The sequence below is a fragment of the Sciurus carolinensis genome, chromosome 4 (assembly GCF_902686445.1).
Source record: "Sciurus carolinensis chromosome 4, mSciCar1.2, whole genome shotgun sequence".
Taxonomy (NCBI): Eukaryota; Metazoa; Chordata; class Mammalia; order Rodentia; family Sciuridae; genus Sciurus; species Sciurus carolinensis.
Window position 1 is genome coordinate 73,881,608 of NC_062216.1, and position 21,966 is coordinate 73,903,573.

Here is a 21,966-nt window from a genome sequence, read left to right on the forward strand (position 1 = left end):
CCTGGTCCATGACTTGCAGCTTTGTGACTGGCCTGCAGGTCTCAGTGCCTGGTCTTGATCTACCCTACACAGAACAACTGGACACCTGATGTGGCTGGGCCCCATAAGCTTCTTAGCTGCCAGACATGCTGGGTCCAGCAAACAGTTCCATGACAGGTATACAGGTCCTAGTACTCAGCACTCAGGATTAGCTGAGAGAGAAGTGCCTGACCACGAAGTCAAAGTAGTAACATGGGAGAGATTGAGTTGGGAGAGTAAATCAGAGACCAGGGATTGTGGGGTTCACAGGAGATATAAGGGCCTAAGAACAGGAACCTATACCACATGAGCAGAACCCAAAGGAGATTCAGGGGATACAGTCTTCTAACGTGTACCAGTAGTTGCTGGACTTTGGAGGTGTGCTGATGTAAAATCTCTAGACCAATTGGCACGCAACAAAGTGAACAGAACATACCTAACTTACACTCTACCTCCAGGATCAGCCCTCCCACCCTACCAACCCCAACCATCCTAAGGGCAGAGGTAGAATCAAACTCCAGACCTAATTTCTGAGAAGGGAAGTTGAGAAACTTTTGAACTGCAGTGGAAACAATTGTTCAATTTTTCTTCAAGATCCTATTTTTTCCTTTTTTCTCTTACATTTCTATCATTTTTGAAACCAAGTAATTTTCATGCTTCAGTTTATTGAGGACTGAGATATCTGAATAGCTTATAATAGCTTTGTTGTGGATTCTTTTATCTCTACTATTTTTTCTTTTTAATATAAAAAATTATTTATATATATTTCTACTCCCACTTATCTGCTTCCCTGGATTATCTTTGTCTCTTTTCTCCTGCAAACAACCACCCTCTATTAATTCCTCTATCACACTTCTTATAATTTTTTACTTCTCTCTTCTCTCCTGCTGTCTCATAAACATAACATCCTATACCACTATTGTTCTTTCTTTGTCCACCATTATAAATTATAAGCCCTTTTGCAAATTTACTGTTTATATTGTAGACAATAATTGAACACATAATTTCTGTTTATTGTGACAAAACTGTAGATGTCATAATAGGGGCTATTTGGTTTAAAGTGGTATACTGTTTGCATTGGGTGCTGTTAATATTGGTCTCCCCCTTAAAAGCAAGATCCTGGAAGCCTTCAGTAATGCTATAAGTCACACTGCTAGAGGGCAGACACACGAACAACATGAAAAAACAAGGGAACAAATCACCCCAAACCAACCAAGATGCAAAAAAAAAAAAAAAAAAATTTGAGGACCCAGTATAAGAAATGCCAGAGAAGGATTTGGCATGTACATAGTCAAACTGATCTGTTACATAAAGGACAATGTAAGGAGTGAAATCACAGATAAATTTCAGGAGGTAAAAGATCACTTCAAAAAAGTGAGATTCTGAAAATAAATCAAGCAGAAATTCTAAAAATGAAGGACTCATTAAACCATATTAAAAATTAAATTGCCAACAGATTAGATCACTTGGAACACAGAATTTGAGGCAATGAAGACAAAATATATGATCTTGAAAACAAAGTTGACCACCAAGAAAGATGTTAAGGAACCATGAACAGAACTTCCAAGAAATATGGGATAACATGAAAAGACCAAACTTAAGATTTATCAGGACAGATGAAGGTGCAGAGATACAAACCAAAGTAATGTACAATCTATTAAATGAAATAATATCAGAAAATTTCCCAAACCTAAAGAATAAATGGAAAATCCAATACAAGAGGTTTACAGGACCCAAATGTACAAAATTACAACGGACCCACAACAAGACATATTATAATGAAAATGCCTAACATACAGAATAAGGATAGATTTTAAATGCTGCAAGAGAGAAATATCAGATTATGTTTAGGGGGAACCAATTTGGATTTCAGCTGATTTCTCAACCTAGACCCTCAAGGCTATGAGGTCCTGGAACAATATATACCAGCTCTGAAATAAAATGGATGCCAAACAAGAATTCTATATCTAGCAAAATTAAGCTTTAGATTTGAATACAAGATAAAAACTTTCCATGATAAACAAAAGTTAAAAGAATTCACAACTAGAATGACTTGACTACATAACATTGTCAACAAAATATTCCATAAAGGTGAAAGGAATAAAAAATGAATACAGGAATAATCAATCAAAGGAGAAACTAATTCAAATTAAAAACTAGAAATAAAGAAAAATGACAGGGAATACAAATCATAGCTCAATAACAATATTGAATGTTGATGGCCTGAACTCAGCAATCAAAAGGCAGAGACTGGCAGATTGGATTAAAAAACAACACAACAATATGATGTCTCCAAAAGATGTATCTCATAGGCAAATACATCCACATACTGAAGGTGAAAAGATGGGAAAAAAACATATGACTCACATGGATCATGTAAACAAGCAGGGGTTTTTATCCTCATATCAGATAAAGTGAACTTCAAACCAAAGTTAATCAGAAGGGACAAAGAAGGACATTTCATACTGCTAAGGGAATCATACATCAGCAAGACATAATATTTGTAAATATCTATGCCCCAAACAATGGAGCACCTACATACATCAAACAAGCTCTTCTCAATTTCAAGAATCAAATAGACCATAACAGAATGATACTGGGTGACTTCAACACACCTCTCTCACTACTAGATAGATACTCCAAACAAAAACTAAACAAAAAAACTATAGGATTAAATAATATTATAAAAAACTTAGACTTAACAAATATAGAACATTTCATCCATCAATGAGTGAATACACTTTCTGCTAGGCAGCACATGGATCCTTCACTAAAATAGACCAAGTCTTAGGCCACAAGGCAACTCTTAGCAAATGCAAAAATGTAGAGATAATATTCTGCATTCTAATGTCATAGTGGAATGAAATTAGAAATCAGTGATAAAATAAAAACCAGAAGATACTCTAACAGCTGGAGATCAAATAATATGTTATTGAATGACTAATGGATAGCTGAAGAAATCAGAGATGAAATAGAAAAAAATTACTTCGAGGTACATGAGTTGACAATGCAACATATCAAAATCCCTGGGACACTGTGAAGGCTGTGCTAAGGGGAAAGTTCATTGCATTGAGCTCATTCTCTAAAAGAATAAATCTCAGTGAAGAAATGACCTAACATTATATCTCAAAGTCCTAGAAAAAGAGGAACAAATCAATACCAAAATCAGAAGAAGGCAGGAAATAATTAAAATCACAACTGAAATCATTGAAATTGAAATAAAGAGTTGAAAAATTGACAAAAGTTAGTCCTTTGAAAATAATCAAAAAATTGATAACCCCTTAGCCATGCTAACAGAGAGAGAAAACTCAAATTATTAAATTCAAAATGAAAAAAGGTTTGTCACAATGGATACTACTGAAATACAGAAGGTAATCAGAAACTATTTTGAAAATTTATACTCAATGAAATAGAAAATCTTGAAGACATCAGGAAATTTCTAGATACATATGACTTACCCAAACTGAATGAGGAGGACATACATAATTTAAACAGATCAATTTTAAGCAATGAAATAGAAGATACCATCAGAAACCCACCAACAAAGAAAAACTAAGGACAAGATGGATTCTCAGTTGAGTTTTACAAGATCTTCAAAGAAGAATTAACACCAATATTGCTCAAATTATCATAGGAAATTGCAAAGGAGGGAACCATTTCAAACTCATTCTATGAAGCTACTATCACTCTGACACCAAAACTGACAAAGACATATCAAGAGGGAAAAAAATCAAAAAACAAAATAACTTCAGACCAATATCCCTGATGAACATAGAAGAAAAAATTCTAAATAAAATTCTGGTAAATTACATACAAAAACATTAAAAAATAGTGCATTGTGATCTCTGGGTTCATCTCAGGGATTCAAGGTTAGTTCAACATATGAAAATTAATAAACATAATTCATCACATCAAGACTTAAATATAAGAATCATATGATCATCTCAATGGATGCATAAAAAGCATCTGACAAAATATAGCACCCCTTCATGTTCAAAATACTAGAAAAACTAGGGATAGTAGGAACATACTCAACATTTTAAAAGCCATATATGCTAAACCCAAGGGCAATATCATTCTAAATGGAGAAAAATTAAAAGCATTCCCTCTAAAAACTGGAACAAGACAAAGATGCCCATTTCACTACTTTTATTCAACATTGTCCTTAAAACTCTAGCCTGAGCTATTGGACAGATGAAAGAAATTAAAGGGATGCAAATAGGAAAAGAAGAACTCAAACTATCACTATTTGCCAATGACATGATTCTATATTTAGAGGACCCAAAATATTCCACAGGAAAACTTTTGGAATTCATACATGAATTCAGCAAAGTTGCAGAATATAATATAAACAGCCATAAATCAAATGGGTTCCTATACATTCAGTAATCTACTGAAAGAGATATTAGGAAAACTACCCCATTTACAATAGCCACAAAAAATATACAATACTTGGATATCAATCTAACAAAAGAGGTGAAAGACCTCTACAATGAAAACTACAGAACACTAAATGAAAACTAAAGAAACAAAATGAAGAAGACCTTGGAAGAAATATCTCTCATGCTCTTGTATTGGCAGAATTAACATTGTCAAAATGGTCATACTACCAAAAGTGCTATACAGATATAATGCAATTCCTATTAATAGCCCAATGACATTCTTCATAGAAATAGATAAAGCAATCATGAAATTCATTTGGAAAAATAAGAGACCCAGAATAGCCAAAGCAATCCTTAGCAAGAAAAGTGAAGCCGGAGGTATCACAATACCAGACCTTAAACTATAGATTAAAAAAAAAAAAAAAAAGCGAGGTATTGGCACCAAAACAGATAAGTAGACCAATGGTACAGAATAGAAGACACGGAGCAGACTTATGTAAACACAATTATCTCATCCTAGACAACAGTGCCAAATATTCACTGGGGAAAAGATAGCCTATTCAACAAATGGTGCAGGAAAAATTGGAAAGTTACAAGTAACAAAATGAAATTAAACCTGTATCTCTAACCCTGCAAACTGAAAGTGAATCAAAGACTTAGGCATTAGAACAGAGACCCTGTGACTACTAGAAGAAAAATAGGCCCAAATCATCACCATGTCGGCCTAGGATCTGACTTTCTTAACAATAACCCTAATGTGCAAGAAGTAAAATCAAGAATCAATAAATGAGGTGGATTCAAACTAAAAAGCTTTCTTTTCAGCAAGAGAAGTAATCAATAATATGAAGAAAGAGACTACAGATTGGAAGAAATCTTTACCACATGCACCTCTCAGATAGAGCCCTAATCTTTAGGTTATATAAAGAACTCAAAACACTTAACACCAAAAAAAAAAAAAAAAAAAAAAAAAAAAAAAAAAAAAAAGAAAGAAAGAAAGAAAAAAAAAAAAACACACAAATAACCCAATCAATAAATGGGCTAAGGAACTGAACAGACACTTAACAGAAGAAGAAATACAATTGATCAATAAATATATGAAAAAATATTCAAAATCTCTACCAGTTGGAGGAATGTAAATTAAAACTACACTGAATTTTCATCTCGCTCCAGTCAGAATGTTAATTATCAAGAATAAAAGAAATAAATGTTGGCGAGAATGTGGGGGAAAATGTACACTTACACATTGCAGGTGGTTCTGCAAATTGGTGCAGCCACTCTGGAAAGCAATATGGAGATTGTTCAGAAACCCTGAAATGGAACCACCATTTGACACAGTTATCCCACTCAGTTTATACCCAAATAACTTAAAATCAGCATATTACAGTGATACAGTCACATCAATATTTATAGCAGCTCAATTCACAATAGCTAATCTATGGAACAACCTAGTGCCCTCAAACAGATAATGGATAATGAAAATGTTGTATATATGCACAATGGAATATTACTTAGCCTTAAAGTAGAATGCAATTGTGGCATTTGCTGGTAAATGGATGGATCTGGAGAATATCATGCTAAGTGGAATAAGCCAATATCAAAGAATCAAAGGCCAAATGTTTTCTCTGATAAGTGAATGCTAATTCCCAATACAGTGGGATGGGGGCTAGGGAAGAATATAGTTACTTTGGATTATTCAGAGGGGAGTGATGGGAATGGAGGGTATAATGAGGGTGGGAAGGAGAGAAGAATAAATGGGACATTTTTTACCCTGTAACCATATGTGATTACATGATTGGTAATTCTACATCATGCACAACCAGAAGAATGAGAAGTTATACTCCATTTATGTATGATGTGTCAAATATAAAAGACAAAAAAGAAAAAGAAATAGAATTCAAATTTTTTCAACAAAGCTACATATGGCCAATAAGTGCATGAAAACGTGCTCAACATCATTAGTCATTATCTAAAAGCAAATTAAAATCATAATGTGCCTCCATTTCACATCTAGAAAGGGAATGGAAGGAAGGGAGGGGTGATACGCAAAGGAAAGACAGTGGAATGAATCTGACATAATTTTCCCATGTGCACATATGAAAACAACACAGTAAATCCCACCACTGTGCACATCCATAAGAATGGAACTCTAAATAGAATGAGATGTTCTCCATGCTAGTATAATTGTATCAAAATGGATCCTGCTGTCATGTATAACTAAAAAGTACCAATAAAAAGAAAGTTATGATTAAAAAGATGAATAATAAGTGCTGGTGAGGATGTGGAGAACTCAAGAAATCACAACTCTCATACATTACTGGTGGGAATGTAAAATGGTGCAGCCATTTGTCAGTTTAGTAGCTCCTCTAATGTTAAACATAGAGTTACCCTTGACCAACAATATCATTCTTCACTACATTCACCAGAGAATGAAAACATTTGTTTACACAAAAATATTCATAGCAGTATTATTCATAATAGCCAAACAGGTAGAAAACACAAAAATGTCTACCAGGTATGTTGACACAATGGAATATTGTATAAAAATGAAAAGAAATGAAGTATTGATACAGGTTGAAACATGCAGGAACCTTGAAAACTTTGCACTATGTGAAATAAAGTAGGCACAAAAGGCTTCATTTTGTATGAGCCCATTTACATGAAAATTTCTGAACAGCAAATCCATACAGATGGAAAGTGAATTAGTGGTTGCCATAGAATGAGGAGAAAGAGAAATGCAGAATGACTACTAATGTGTGTGGACGTTTTTTGGGTGGGGGGTGATTGAAGAAATATTCTGGAATTGGGTACTGAGTACAAAAATTTTGAGAAAATAGAAAGAAACTGCCAATTGTATTTTTTAAAGTGTGAGTTTTAGTTCCTGTCATTTCAAAGAAATAAATGGAAACGTCCCATTGAATGATTGTTAAAAAATCAATTTATAGGGAGGCTTTCAAGATGGTGAACTAGAGGGTGACTGCGTTTCATGTCATTTAAGGACTCAGGATTCAAGAAGATGAGGTATTGAGAGACTTGGAACCAACTCAGAGCCACCAGGTGAGTCTCTACCATTGGGGAGGCGCCCCGGAAAGGGCTGTGGTCCCGGAATGCAGGGAACTTTGTGAAGTAGAGTTGCCCAATGATATCCACTCCCCTTCCCCACCAGGCTGGAGTGGTGAACTCGGACAACCAGGAGCATTGTAGAGGAGGGCCACCCAGTGATATGCTTGGGTGGGGAGCGAAGGCCCCAGGATCCTAGGCGGCTTCTCAGAGGAGGAGCTGCCTAGCGTGATGCTTGGGCACAGGGCGAGGGTCCCTGGCACAGGAAGTAGATCTGGCCCCCTAGGAATGTTGCAGAGGAGGGCTGCCGAGCCCAGGAAATAATTCTGGATCAAGGGAAACTTCTAGGAGGGGAGCTGACCAGTAAGACATCCCCACTGAGTGAGTCTTCCCCGTTGGGCAAGACATTCCCACCAGGGTGGTAGAACCAGACTCACAGGTCCAGACCAGCCATGCCTCAGATTGCAGTCTAGTTCCTCTTTGGCTGACAATTGGTCAACAAGTGGAGGTGCCTCTACCACCAGCAGGAAATAAATCCCTCCTGAAGGCCACTGCCCTTGGAAGGGCAGCTTTCTTGTGGAGCACTGCATTATCAAGTTCCTCCAAGATTTCAGGCTCCTGAAGGCTAGGAGGTGATACATTGGAATTCTAGAGGGACACTATAATTTAATAGAGTAAATCTACAAAATCTCAGCATTCCACTGATACCTGACCAATATGAGAAAACAAGGGAAGAAAATGTCCCAAACACAACTAGATGCTACATCAATAAAATCCAATGACAGCATGGCAGAAGAAATGTCAGAAAGGGAGTTCATAATGTACATAATTAAAATGATCAGGGAAGAAAATGATGAGATGAAAGTGCAAATGCAGTCATTGAATGATCACACCAATCAACAGGCAAAAGAGCAAATACAGAAAGCAAAAGATCATTTCATTAAAAAGTTAGAGATACTGAAAAACAAACAAACAGAAATCCTTGAAATGAAGGAAACAATAAACCAAATTAAAAACTCCATAGAAAGCATAACCAATAGGATAGAACACCTGGAAGACAAAACCTCATACACTGAAGACAAAATATTTAACCTTGAAAACAAAGTTGACCAAACAGAGAAGATGGTAAGAAATCATGAACAGAATCTCCAAGAACTATGGAATATCATGAAAAGGCCAAATTTAAGAATTACTGGGTTTGAGAAAGGCACAGAGAAACAAACCAAAGGAATGAACAATCTATTCAATGAAATAATATCAGAAAAATTCCCAAATCTGTTGAGGGCCATCGTGGAAAAAATGGCACCTGGCAGTGAGCCAAAGGGCACTGGCTACCAAAATAAGGAAGTACCCATTAAGGCTGCTTGCTGTTACTAGTTCCTTGGAGACTTATGACGTGTTAACACCAAGCTCAAGGATTGACTATCTAATATCATGACGCGCATGGACAGCTCGTGATTTATATAGTGTTATGCTGGCATTCCTCTGCATGCTTTCCTGTGTGAGAGAAAGCTTTGCTATAATTGGCTGATAAGCTAGGAGCCTGGGGGAGGAGAGAAAGAGAGAGAAGAAGAAGGGAGATAGAGGGAGAACAAAGAAGACAGAGAAACAGGGAGGACGCAATAAATCTCGCCAAGCTAAAGCTTAGTGGTGTTCCCTTTCTCTGCTCCAATTCCGCTGGATGGAACAAGTGGTGGCCCATACCAGGAACTTCTTTCTCCTTCTGCATCCTCCCAGGTAAGTAACTTAAGGTAAACTATAGGAAAACTGTAGGATAGTCTCCCAGAAATCTCTGGCCACAGTGTATGAGGGGGAAGCCACATAGCCCTGGTGAAGGGGACCACATAGCCCCAGTGAGGGGGGCCACATAGTCCCAGTGAAGGGAACCACATAGTCCCAGTAAAGGAGGCCACATAACTCCAGAATGGCGTCACAAGTGTCAAAAAATCAAATGATAAGAATCATACAAGATGTACTTAAGGCTAATGGGACTGCCATAAAATGATCTACTGTAACAGCATATGTAACTACACTGGCCAAGGTTAGTTCTTGGTTTTTGGAAGAGGGAGTCCTAAATATTCCACAATGGAAACATCACAAAGAGGATCTTATCAAAGCAGAAAAGCAATCCCGGTTACCTAGAGGTAGTTTCCCATGTGGCAGCTCATTAAGGAATATCTAACATCTGAGAAAGGCAGAATAAAAACTTTAGTAGAAGAAGGAAATAAGTGTCTGGAGAGATAAAGGAACAACTAAGTGTAAATTCTCATAAAGAGGAAGAAGAGGAGGAGGTCATACTGGGGAGGAATTAGAGAGAGCATCAGGGACACAGTCACCCCCATCAGTTATGTCAAGAAGGAACACCAATCCCTTCCTGGAGGCAGCAGCTCTCCCCCAAGCAGCCTGCCTCCTATATCCCCCAAGGTACCCTTGGGAGGAGTTAGCTCATACTATAAATCAGATGGGTTTTTCACCACGGGGAAAAGAAACCCTCATTAAGGAAACCTCAGCAGTCCCACAACTCTTCCCTGTGCTAGAGGACCAAAATAGAAAAGATTCCGCCAACCTCTAGATTTCAAAACAGTAAAAAATTTTAAGGAAGTAGTGGCTACATACAGTCCTCAAGCTCCATATACAATTAGTATGTTGGAATCAGTATCGGGACTGAATCTACTGCTGGAAGATTGGAAAAGGCTATGGAAGCTGTGCTATCAGGGGGGCAATACCTAGTGTGGAAAACTGCCTGGCAGGAGTCCTCATTAGAAACGGCATGCTGTAATGCTGCTGCAGGCTTTCCTCAAAGAAATGTAGAAATGCTAACAGGAGAAGGAAACTATGAAGGTATTCAACAGCAGATTATTTATGATCCTGGTGTGTACACACAAATTGCTGCTGCTGCCACAAAAGTTTGAAAATTAATTCAAGGGACAGAAGATTTACAGGGACAGTTGTCCAAAGTGATTCAGGGAAGTAACGGATCAGTTGCAGATTTTGTTGATAGATTAATCCAAACTGCTGCTAGAGTATTTGGGGATTCAGAACAAGCAATGCCCTTAATAAAACAATTAGCTTATGATCAAGCAAATAAATGGTGTAAAGAAACTATAAGACCATGGAAAAATAAAGATTTTAGTACCTATATAAAGGTCTGCAGGGATATCAATGATGCAGTCATCACAGGACAAGTAATAGCCGCTGCTCTTCATGGGCCAAATTGGGGGCCACTGAACCATTAAAGATAAAATGAAAATCCAATAATCCTATCTGGGTCCCCCAGTGGCCCTTTTCTAAAGAAAAGATAGAGGTGACCCAGGAAATAGTCAACAATTAAAGGAAAACCATATCATTCCTTCCACTTCCCCTTGGAAACACCCATTTTTGTCATAAAAAAGAAGTCTGGGAAATGGCGACTCTTGCAAGATCTGAGAGCCATAAATTCCAGTATGCTTATTATGGGCCCAGTGCAACTGGGTCTCCGCTCATTAGCTGCTATTCCAAAACATTGTCATATCATCTCTATAGACATAAAAGATTGTTTCTTTTCCATTCCTGTGCATCCTGAGGATAACCCTCGATTTGCCTTTTCCATTCCTTCTTTAAATAATGAAGGGCCTAATACTAGATACCAATGGGTGATCCTTCCCCAGGGAATGGCAAATAGTCCCACTATGTGTCAAATATATGTTGGCAAGGCTATATCACAGATTAGACAAAATTGTAAAGAACTTTATTGTCTCCATTATATGGATGATATTCTTTTGGCTTATAGGGAACAGGACACTTTATTAGGAGTATTTGACAATATTATTGAGACCCTACAGAAATGGGGGTTACATGTGGCCCCAGAAAAAGATGCAAACCAGAAGTCCTATTACGTTTCTAGGACATCAAATATTAGATACCTGTGTTAGACCACAAAAAATTTAATTAGCCACAGAAAAGCTTAAGACTCTAAATGATTTCCAAAAATTATTAGGTGATATAAATTGGGTAAGGCCAAATTTGGGAATCACCACTGGTCAACTTAAGCCTCTGTTTGATATTCTCCAAGGAGATTCAGACCCTACATCCCCCAGAAATTTAACTCCTGAAGGTAGAAAAGCCTTGAGATTAGTAGAACAAGCTTTAGAAAATGCTCATAGTGATAAAGTTGATCTATCCTTGCCTTTTAATCTCATGGTATTAGATTCTAAATATACTCCTACAGGTCTATGTGGCATACTGGATCCCTGATATGGATCCATTTGCCAATGTCCCCCCAAAATGTTGTTTCCCCATATCCTGTGATGGTGGCAAATCTAGTTGTATTAGGAATTAAGACAGCCCTTCGAGTTTTTGGAGTTCATCCATCCTTAGACAGTTATTGTCCCGTACATGGCAAAACAGATTAAAATACTAGTTAACAATAATGAAGATTGGGCAGTTTTCTATTGTTCCACCATGGCCACATTTGATAATTACTTGCCAAGATCACCTATTGTCAGCTTCTTCAAAAGACATCCTGTATTTTCCCTCAGGTTGTTAAGGCTCAACCTAACCCAGCAGCAAAAATAATCTTTACAGATGGCTCCTCCTCCAGTACAGCTACATAGTTTCTGATAAAGTGCAGACTATTATTAATTCTCATAAGTCTGCTCAAAAAACTGAACTAGAAGCAATAATAACTGCCTTACAAATATTTACTGAGGAACATTTAAGTATTTATACTAACAGTCTCTATATTGCCCAGCTTGTGCCATGGCTTGAGACAGCTGGACCCATTAGTCCTCAATCTACCTTACAATAATGCTTTTATCAAGTACAAACTCTTCTGTGGGCTCGTAAAGAACCTTTATATATAGGCCATAACAAAACATATTCAGGCTTTCTGACCAGAAAAAGCTCGAAGTCCCGGAGCCAGCGCAGCATACTCTGGCATGCAAGCAGCTTCAGGGACCAGGATAGGGCAGCCAGAGACTTCCCCAAGCAGCCTGGCCCCCTGTGGTGGGAGGTGCCTTCCAAGGCTAGCTTCTCAGAGCAGATCGCCCAGTGAGAGGCTTTCTACATAGAGTCAGCCACAAGTCCCCGAACCAACGGAGAGCTTCGATCCGCAAGCAGCCTCTGGGATCAGGGCAGGGCAGCCAGAGACCTCTTCAGGTGGCTCTGCCCACTCTGGCCGCAGGCTCTTTCCTCAGGGTGATCCAAGATGGTGGCCTAGAGGGTGACTGCATCCCCAGTCGCTGCAGAACCCAGTAGTTAAGAAGGGTAGGCATTGAGAGACTTGGACTGAAATAGAACCACAGGTGATTCTGCCCACTGGGTAAAGCTCAGCCCGGGTGGGAGTCACAGATACAGGTGGCTTATCAGAGCAGGGCAGGGCAGCTAGAGTCTTCCCCAGGTAGCCTTCCACACTCCGGCGGTGGGCTCCTCCCACAAGGCCAGCTGCACGGTGCAGGCCCCCAGTGAGAGCCTTTCCGCACAGAGCCAGCTCCAAACCCTGGAACCAGTAGGGGGCTAGGGGCAGCTTTCTTCTGATGCACTGCATTATCAAATTCCTCCAAGACATCAGGCTACTGAAGGCTGGGAGGTGATACACTGGAAATCTACTGGGACACTATAAGCCAATAGAGGAAATCTGCAATATCTCAGGGTCCCACTGACAGCTGACCAATATGATAAAACAAGGGAAGAAAATGTCCCAAACAAACCTAGATAATACATCAATAAAACCCAATGACAGCACAGCAGAAGAAATGTCAGAAAGGGAGTTCAGAATGTACGTAATTAAAACGATCAGGGAAGCTAATGAGGAGATGAAAAAGCAAATGCAGGCATTGAAGGAGGAGAGGAAAGAGCAAATGCAGGCATTAAATGATCACACTGATAAAGAGTTAAAAGACCAAATATGGGAAGCAAGAGATCATTTCAATAAAGAGTTAGAGATATTGAAAAAAAAACAAACTGAAATCCTTGAAATGAAGGAAACAATAAACCAAGTTAAAAACTCCATAGAAAGCAAAATCAATAGGATAGAACACCTGGAAGAGAGAACCTCAGACATTGAAGAAAAAATATTTAATCTTGAAAACAAAGTTGGCCAAACAGAGAAGATGGTAAGAAATCATGAAGAGAATCTACAAGAATTATGGGATATCATGAAAAGGCCAAATTTAAGAATTATTGGGATTGAGGAAGGCTTAGAGAAACAAACCAAAGGAATGAACAATCTATTCAATGAAATAATAACAGAAAATTTCCCAAATCTGAAGAAGGAAATGGAAAACCAAGTCCAAGAGGCTTATAGAACTCCAAACATACAAAATTACAACAGACCCACACCAAGGCACATTATTATGAAAATACCTAACATACAAAATAAAGACAGAATTTTAAAGGCCGCAAGAGAAAAGAATCAAATTACATTCAGAGGGAAACCAATAAGAATATCAGCAGATTTTTCAATCCAGACCCTAAAAGCTAGAAGGGCGTGGAACAACATTTACCAAGCCCTGAAAGAAAACGGATGCCAACCAAGAATCTTATACCCAGCAAAACTTACCTTCAAATTTGATGATGAAATAAAATCATTCCATGATAAACAAAAGCTAAAGGAATTTACAAAAAGAAAGTCAGCATTACAGAACATTCTCAGCAAAATATTCCATGAGGAAGAGATGAAAAACAATGATGCAAATCAGCAACAGGAGGCGCTAGCCTAAAGGAATAGCCAAATCAAGGAGAAACCAAATCATGTCAAAAACAAATATAAGTCAAATGACTGGGAATACAAATCATATCACAATAATAACCCTGAATGTTAATGGCCTGAACTCATCAATCAAAAGACATAGACTGGCAGATTGGATTAAAAAGAAAAATCCAACAATATGCTGCCTGAAAGAGACTCATCTCATAGAAAGAGACACCCATAGACTAAAGGTGAAAGGATGGGGAAAAACATACCATGTACACGGACACAACAAAAAAGCTGGAGTATCCATCCTCATTTCAGATAATGTGGACTTCATACCAAAACTAGTTAGAAGGGATAAAGAAGGACATTACATGCTGCTTAAGGGAAGGATAAATCAGCAAGACATAACAATCATAAATATCTATGCCCCAAACATTGGCTCATCCACGTACATCAAACAAATCCTTCTCAATTCCAGAAATCAAATAGACCACAACACAATAATACTAGGCGATTTTAACACACCTCTCTCACCACTAGATAGATCGTCCAAACAAAAATTGAATAAAGAAACTATAGATCTCAACAACACAATCAACAATTTAGACTTAACAGACATATATAATATATACCATCCAACAAAGAACGAATACACTTTCTACTCAGCAGCACATGGATCCTTCTCTAAAATAGACCATATTTTATGCCACAAAGCTACTGTTAGCAAATACAAAAAGATAGAGATACTACCTTGTATTTTATCAGATCCTAATGGATTGAAATTAGAAATAAATGACAGAATAAAAAACAGAAACTTCTCCAATACCTGGAGATTAAATAATACACTATTATATGATGAATGGATAACAGAAGACATCAGGAGGCAAATAAAAAAATTCTTAGAAGTAAACAAGAACAAAGACACATTATATCAAAATCTCTGGGACACTATGAAAGCAGTACTTAGAGGAAGATTTATTTCATGGGGCACATTCAATAAAAGAAGTAGAAATCAACAAATAAATGACTTAACACTACAGCTCAAAGCACTAGAAAAAGAAGAGCAGACCAATACCAAAAGTAGTAGAAGACAGGAAATAGTTAAAATCAGAGCCGAAATCAACGAAATTGAAACAAATGAAACAATTGGAAAAATTGACAAAATAAATAGTTGGTTCTTTGAAAAAATAAATAAAATTGATAAACCCTTAGCCACACTAACAAAGAGAAAGAGGGAGAAAACTCAAATTACTAAAATTCAGAATGAACAAGGAAACATCACAACAGACACGAGTGAAATACAAAACATAATTAGAAGCTATTTCAAAAATCTATACTCCAACAAAACAGAAAACCTCGAAGACATCAACAAACTTCTAGAGACATATGAATTACCTAAACTGAATGAGGAAGACATACACAACTTAAATAAGCCAATTTCAAGCAATGAAATAGAAGAGGTCATCAAAAGCCTACCAACAAAGAAAAGTCCAGGACCAGATGGGTTCTCAGCCGAGTTCTACAAAACCTTTAAAGAAGAGCTCATTCCAATACTCCTCAAACTATTCCATGAAATAGAAGAGGAGGGAACCCTCCCAAACTCGTTCTATGAAGCCAATATTACCCTGATACCTAAACCAGACAGAGACACATCGAGGAAAGAACATTTCAGACCAATATCCTTAATGAACATCAATGCAAAAATTCTCAACAAAATTTTAGCAAATGGCATACAAACATATATTAAAAAGATAGTGCACCACGATCGAGTGGATTTTATCCCAGGGATGCAAGGTTGGTTCAACATTCGGAAATCAATAAATGTCATTCACCATATCAATAGACTTAAAGTCAAGAATCACATGATTATTTCAATAGATTCAGGAAAAGCATTCGATAAAATACAGCATGCCTTCATGGTTAAAACACTAGAAATTGGGGTAGTGGGAACATTCGTTAACATTATAAAGGCCATCTACGCTAAGTCCATGGCCAATATCATTCTAAATGGTGAAAAACTGAAAGCGTTCCCCCTAAAAACTGGAAGAAGGCAGGGATGCCCTCTTTCACAACTTCTATTCAACATCGTTCTTGAGACTCTAACCAGAGCAATTAGACAAACCAAAGAAATTAAAGGGATACGAATAGGAAAAGAAGAACTCAAACTATTCCTGTTTGCTGATGACATGTTTAAATATTTAGAGGAACCTGGAAATTCCACCAGAAAACTTTTAGAACTCATAAGTGAATTCAGTAAAGTAACAGGTTACAAGATCAATGCTCATAAATCCAATGCAGTTTTATACATAAGTGATGAATCTTCAGAAAGAGAAATTAGGAAAACTACCCCATTCACAATAGCATCAAAAAAAATAAAATACTTGGGAGTCAATCTCACAAAAGAGGTGAAAGACCTCTACAATGAGAACTACAGAACACTAAAGAAAGAAATTCAAGAAAACCTTAGAAGATGGAAAGATCTCCCATGTTCCTGGATAGGCAGAATTAATATTGTCAAAATGGCTATATTACCTAAAGTGCTATACAGATTCAATGCAATTCCAATTAAAATCCCAATGATGTACCTTGCAGAAATAGAGCAAGCAATTATGAAATTCATCTGGAAGATTAAAAAACCTAGAATAGCTAAAGCAATCCTCAGTAGCAAGAGCGAAGCAGGGGGTATTGCAATACCAGATCTTCAACTCTACTACAAAGCAATAGTAACAAAAACGACATGGTATTGGTACCAAAATAGACAGGTAGATCAATGGTACAGAATAGAGGACATGGACACAAACCCAAATAAATACAATTTTCTCATACTAGACAAAGGTTCCAAAAATATGCAATGGAGAAAAGATAGCCTCTTCAACAAATGGTGCTGGGAAAACTGGAAAACCATATGCAATAGAATGAAATTAAACCCCTATCTCTCACCCTACACAAAACTCAACTCAAAATGGATCAAGGACCTCAGAATCAGACCAGAGACCCTGCATCTTATAGAAGAAAAAGTAGGTCCAAATCTTCAACTTGTTGGCTTAGGATCAGACTTCCTTAACAGGACTCCCATAGCACAAGAAATAAAAGCAAGAATCAACAACTGGGATAGATTCAAACTAAATAGCTTTCTCTCAGCAAAGGAAACTATCAGCAATGTGAAGAGAGAACCTACAGTGTGGGAGAATATCTTTGCCAACCATACCTCAGATAGAGCGCTAATTTCCAGAATGTATAAAGAACTCAAAAAACTCTACATGAAGAATACAAATAATCCAATCAACAAATGGGCTAAGAAAATGAACAGACACTTCACAGAAGAAGATGTACAAGTAATCAACAGATATATGAAAAAATGTTCTACATCCCTAGTAATAAGGGAAATGCAAATCAAAACTACCCTAAGTTTTCATCTCACCCCAATTAGAATGGCGATTATCAAGAACACAAGCAACAATAGGTGTTGGCGAGGATGTGGTGAAAAAGGAAGACTCATACATTGCTGGTGGGGTTGCAAATTAGTGCAGCCACTCTGGAAAGCAGTGTGGAGATTCCTCAGAAAGCTTGGAATGGAAACATCATTTGACCCAACTATTCCACTTCTTGACCAATACCCAAAGGACTTAAAATCAGCATACTTCAGAGATACAGCCGAATCAATGTTCATTGCTGCTCAATTCACCATAGCCAGATGGTGGAACCAACCTAGATGCCCTTCAGTTGATGAATGGATAAAGAAACTGTGGCATATATATACAATGGAATATTACTCCGCAATGAAGAATGATAAAATTATGGCATTTGCAGGCAAATGGATGAAATTGGAGAATATCATGCTAAGTGAGATAAGCCAATCTCAAAAAACTAAAGGATGAATGATCTCACTGATAAGCGGATGAGGACATATAATGGGGGGTGCGAGGTGTTAGCATTAGGTTTAGGCTTAGGTGTAGGGTTAGGGATAAGGAGAGCAGTAAGAATGAAGGAAAGAAGGACTGTATAGAGGGAAAAGAGGGGTGGGAGGGGTGGGGGGGGAAGGGAAAAATAATCAAACATCATTGCCCTATGTAAACGTATGATTACACAAATGGTATGCCTTGACTCCATGTACAAATAGAGAAACAACATGTATCCCATTTGTATACAATAATAATAAAAAAAAAACACATTCAGGCTTACATGGGCCTTTAGCACAAGGAAATTCTACTGCAGACTCAGGTACTCAATATCCTCATGTATTTAATATTGTAGAAAAAGCACTTAATTTCCATAAAGATTTTCATGTCAATGCTACTATTCTCAAAATAAAATATAACATTACAAAAGAACAAGCCAGAAATATAGTAAAACAGTGTCCTGCCTGTGCTCCTCATTTATTTGTTCCTCATTTTGGAGTCAATCCTAGAGGACTGCTTCCAAATCATCTATGGCAGATGGATGTCACCCATATCGCTGAATTTGGTACTTTAAGATTTGTACATGTAACTGTAGTTACCTACTCAGGATATATATTTGCTACTGCCCATACAGGGGAAAAGACAAAAGATGTAATCAGTCATTTCCTTCAAGCCTTTGCTACCATGGGAAGACCAAAATCATTTAAAAAAGATAATGGGCCTGCATATACTTCTTCATTCCAACGGTTTTGCTCAAAGTTTAATATCTATCATTCTACAGGATTGCCGTACACTCCACAAGGACAAGCTATTGTGGAAAGGGTTAATCAAACATTAAAGGTCTGCTTAACTAAACAAAAAGGGGGAATACGGGCATTAACCCCTCCCAAGAACAGACTTAACCTTGCTTTATTCACCCTCAAGTTTTTAAATTTGGACGCTATGGGTTGTACTGTGGCTGATAGAAATTTTGGTGGAAAATGTGGTGGCCATCCATAAGCAATGTGGAAAGACATCTTGACTGGGTCCTGGAAAGGATCTGACCCAGTATTAATTTGGGGGAGAGGATCTGTTTGTGTTTTTCCTCAGGACCAATAACAACCTATCTGGGTCCTGGAGCGCTTGGTAAGAACTATCCATAGGTTAGAAAATGGCACCAAGCCGATTTCACCTCCTTTTATCAATCTTTCCCCACTACTCCCATATGTGTCACATCTCTGTTTATGTTCATTCTAACAGTTCTAAGATTAATATAAACATTACTAATAACAATGATAATGATACTGAGGTCCTTAACTGCACTAACCAAGAGTGTTATGTGTCTAGTGGTTGAAATGCTTCATTATTTCCTCTGACTGTGATTGCCAGGATTCCAAAATTTATTCCAGTCCCAGTAACCTTAAATCATAGTGAGTGGAATTTTCTACCCGTGAGAGGAAAAGGAGATTTTGGTATCTCAGCTATTAGAGCCATAGCTGTTGCTGCAGCAGCTGCTGGGGCTGCTGCCACTGCTGCTGGACTTGCCCTAGGAACTGCTATTCCTACTGCTCACATGCTCAACAACCTGTCACGAGCCACTGCTGAAGCATTGACAGTCCAGGAAAACATCAATACACATCTCACCATGGGAATCTTGATTCTAAACCAAAGAGTGGACTTACTACAAGAACAAGTGGACATGTTGACTGTTACTGCACAGACGGGCTGTCTAGTGCATGCCCAAGCACTATGTGTTACCCCTATACCCTATTCTAATATTACTGCTGCTGCAAAATCTGTCCAAACAGTTTGGAAGCATGCTTAATGGGACATGGACTAAAGAGTTTACTAATTTGACTACCCTATTAAGAAATTCTATATTTGTGGTAAATAGTACTCAGGTCAAAGTCCCGGGTATGCCAGAAGCCATTAGTTTCTTACAGTCAGCATTACAATTTGAAAAACAATGGATGGGAAGTTTTGCTATGATGGGATTATTGTTCTTGCTGTTATTATTGCTGCTCAGATATCTGTTGTCTCTAAGGAGTCATCAAAGACAGCAAGCCTTAGGGCTACGGCAAGCCCTTATGGCCTTGGACCAAGGCTCTGACCCCCGGATTTGGCTCTCCCAATTACAGGGCTGGTAGTCAAAGATAGGTTAGCACAGGGTGGACTTTATACCAAACTAAGATAGGGATCCAAGCATGCCAACAGCTCTTTGACTCCCAATGATGGGTAAGAATAAAGTCTGACTCTGGTACCTAAGACAGACACAGTCACTGTCCTTTTCTTTTAATAATAAAAAGGGAGAGCCTGTTGAGGGCCGTCTTGGACAAGATGGTGCCTGGCAGTGAGCCAAAGGGCACTGGCTACCAAATTAAGAAAGTATCCAAAAAGGCTGCCTGCCTACTAGTTTCTTGGAGACTTATGACGTGCTAACACCAAGCTCAAGGATTGGCTATCTAATATCATGCTGCACATGGACAGTTTGTGATTTATATAGTGTTGTGCTGGCATTCCTCTGTATGCTTTCCTGTGTGAGAGAAAGCTTTACTATAATTGGCTGATAAACTAGGAGCCTGGGGGAGGAGAGAGGGAGAGAGAAGAAGAAGGGAGATAGAGGGAGAACAAAGAAGACAGAGAAACAGGGAGGACGCAATAAATCTCACCAAGCTAAAGATTAGTGGTGTTTCCTTTTTCTGCACTGATTCCATGGGACGGAACACAAATCTGAAGAATGAAATGGAAAATCAAGTACAAGAGGCTTATAGGACTCCAAATACACAAAATTACAATAGAACCACACCAAGGCACATTATAATGAAAATACCTAACATACAAAATAAAGACAGAATTTTAAAGGCTAAGAGATAAAGGAATCAAATTACATTCAGGGGGAAACCTATATGGATATCAGTAGATTTTTCAATTCAGACCATAAAACCTAGAAGGGTCTGGAACTACATTTTTCAAGCCCTGAAAGAAAATGGATGCCAACCAAGAATATTAAACTCAACAAAACTCACCTTCAGATTTGCCGACAATATAAAATCCTTACATGAGAACCAAAAGCTTAAAGAATTTACAGAAAGAAAGCCAGCATTACAGAACATTCTCAGCAAAATATTCCATGAGGAAGAGATGAAAAATAATGATGCAAATCTCAAAGGGAGGAACTATCCAAAGGAATAGCCAAATAAAGGAGAAACCAAGTCATGTCAAAAAACGAAAATGAGTCAAATGACCTTGATACAAATCATTTTGCAGTAATAACCCTGAATGTTAATGGCTTATCTTATCAATCAAAAGACATAGACTGGCAGATTGGATAAAAAAGAAAAAACCCACAATACACTGCCTACAAGAAACTCATCACATAGAAAGAGATTCCCACAGACTAAAAGTGAAAGAATGGGAAAAAACATACAATTTATGTGGACACAGCCAAAAACCGGAGTATCCATCCTCATATCAGATAATGTGGACTTCAAGCCAAAGTTAGTCAGAAGGGATATAGAAGGACATTTCATACTGCTTAAGGGAAGCATAAATCAGCAAGACATAACAATCATAAATATTTATGCCCCGAACATTGACTCATCCACGTACGTCAAACAAATCCTTCTCAATTCCAGAAATCAGATAGACCACAACACAATAATAGTAGGCAATTTTAACACACCTCTCTCACCACTAGATAGATCGTCCAAACAAAAATTGAATAAAGAAACTATAGATCTCAACAACACAATCAACAATTTAGACTTAACGGACATATATAGAATATACCATCCAAACAAAGAGCAAATATACTTTCTTCTCAGCAGCACATGGATCCCTCCCTAAAATAGACCATATTCTATGCCACAAAGCTAATGTTAGCAAATATAAGAAGACAGAGACACTACCTTGTAGTCTATCAGATCATAATGGATTGAAATTAGAAATAAATGACAGA

General features: G+C 37.8%; 1 pseudogene; it reads right to left on the reverse strand.

Annotated features, from left to right (window-relative positions):
- LOC124982756 (antigen WC1.1-like) overlaps positions 1-21,966 on the reverse strand; it is a 181,071-nt pseudogene that overhangs the window by 118,902 nt on the left and 40,203 nt on the right.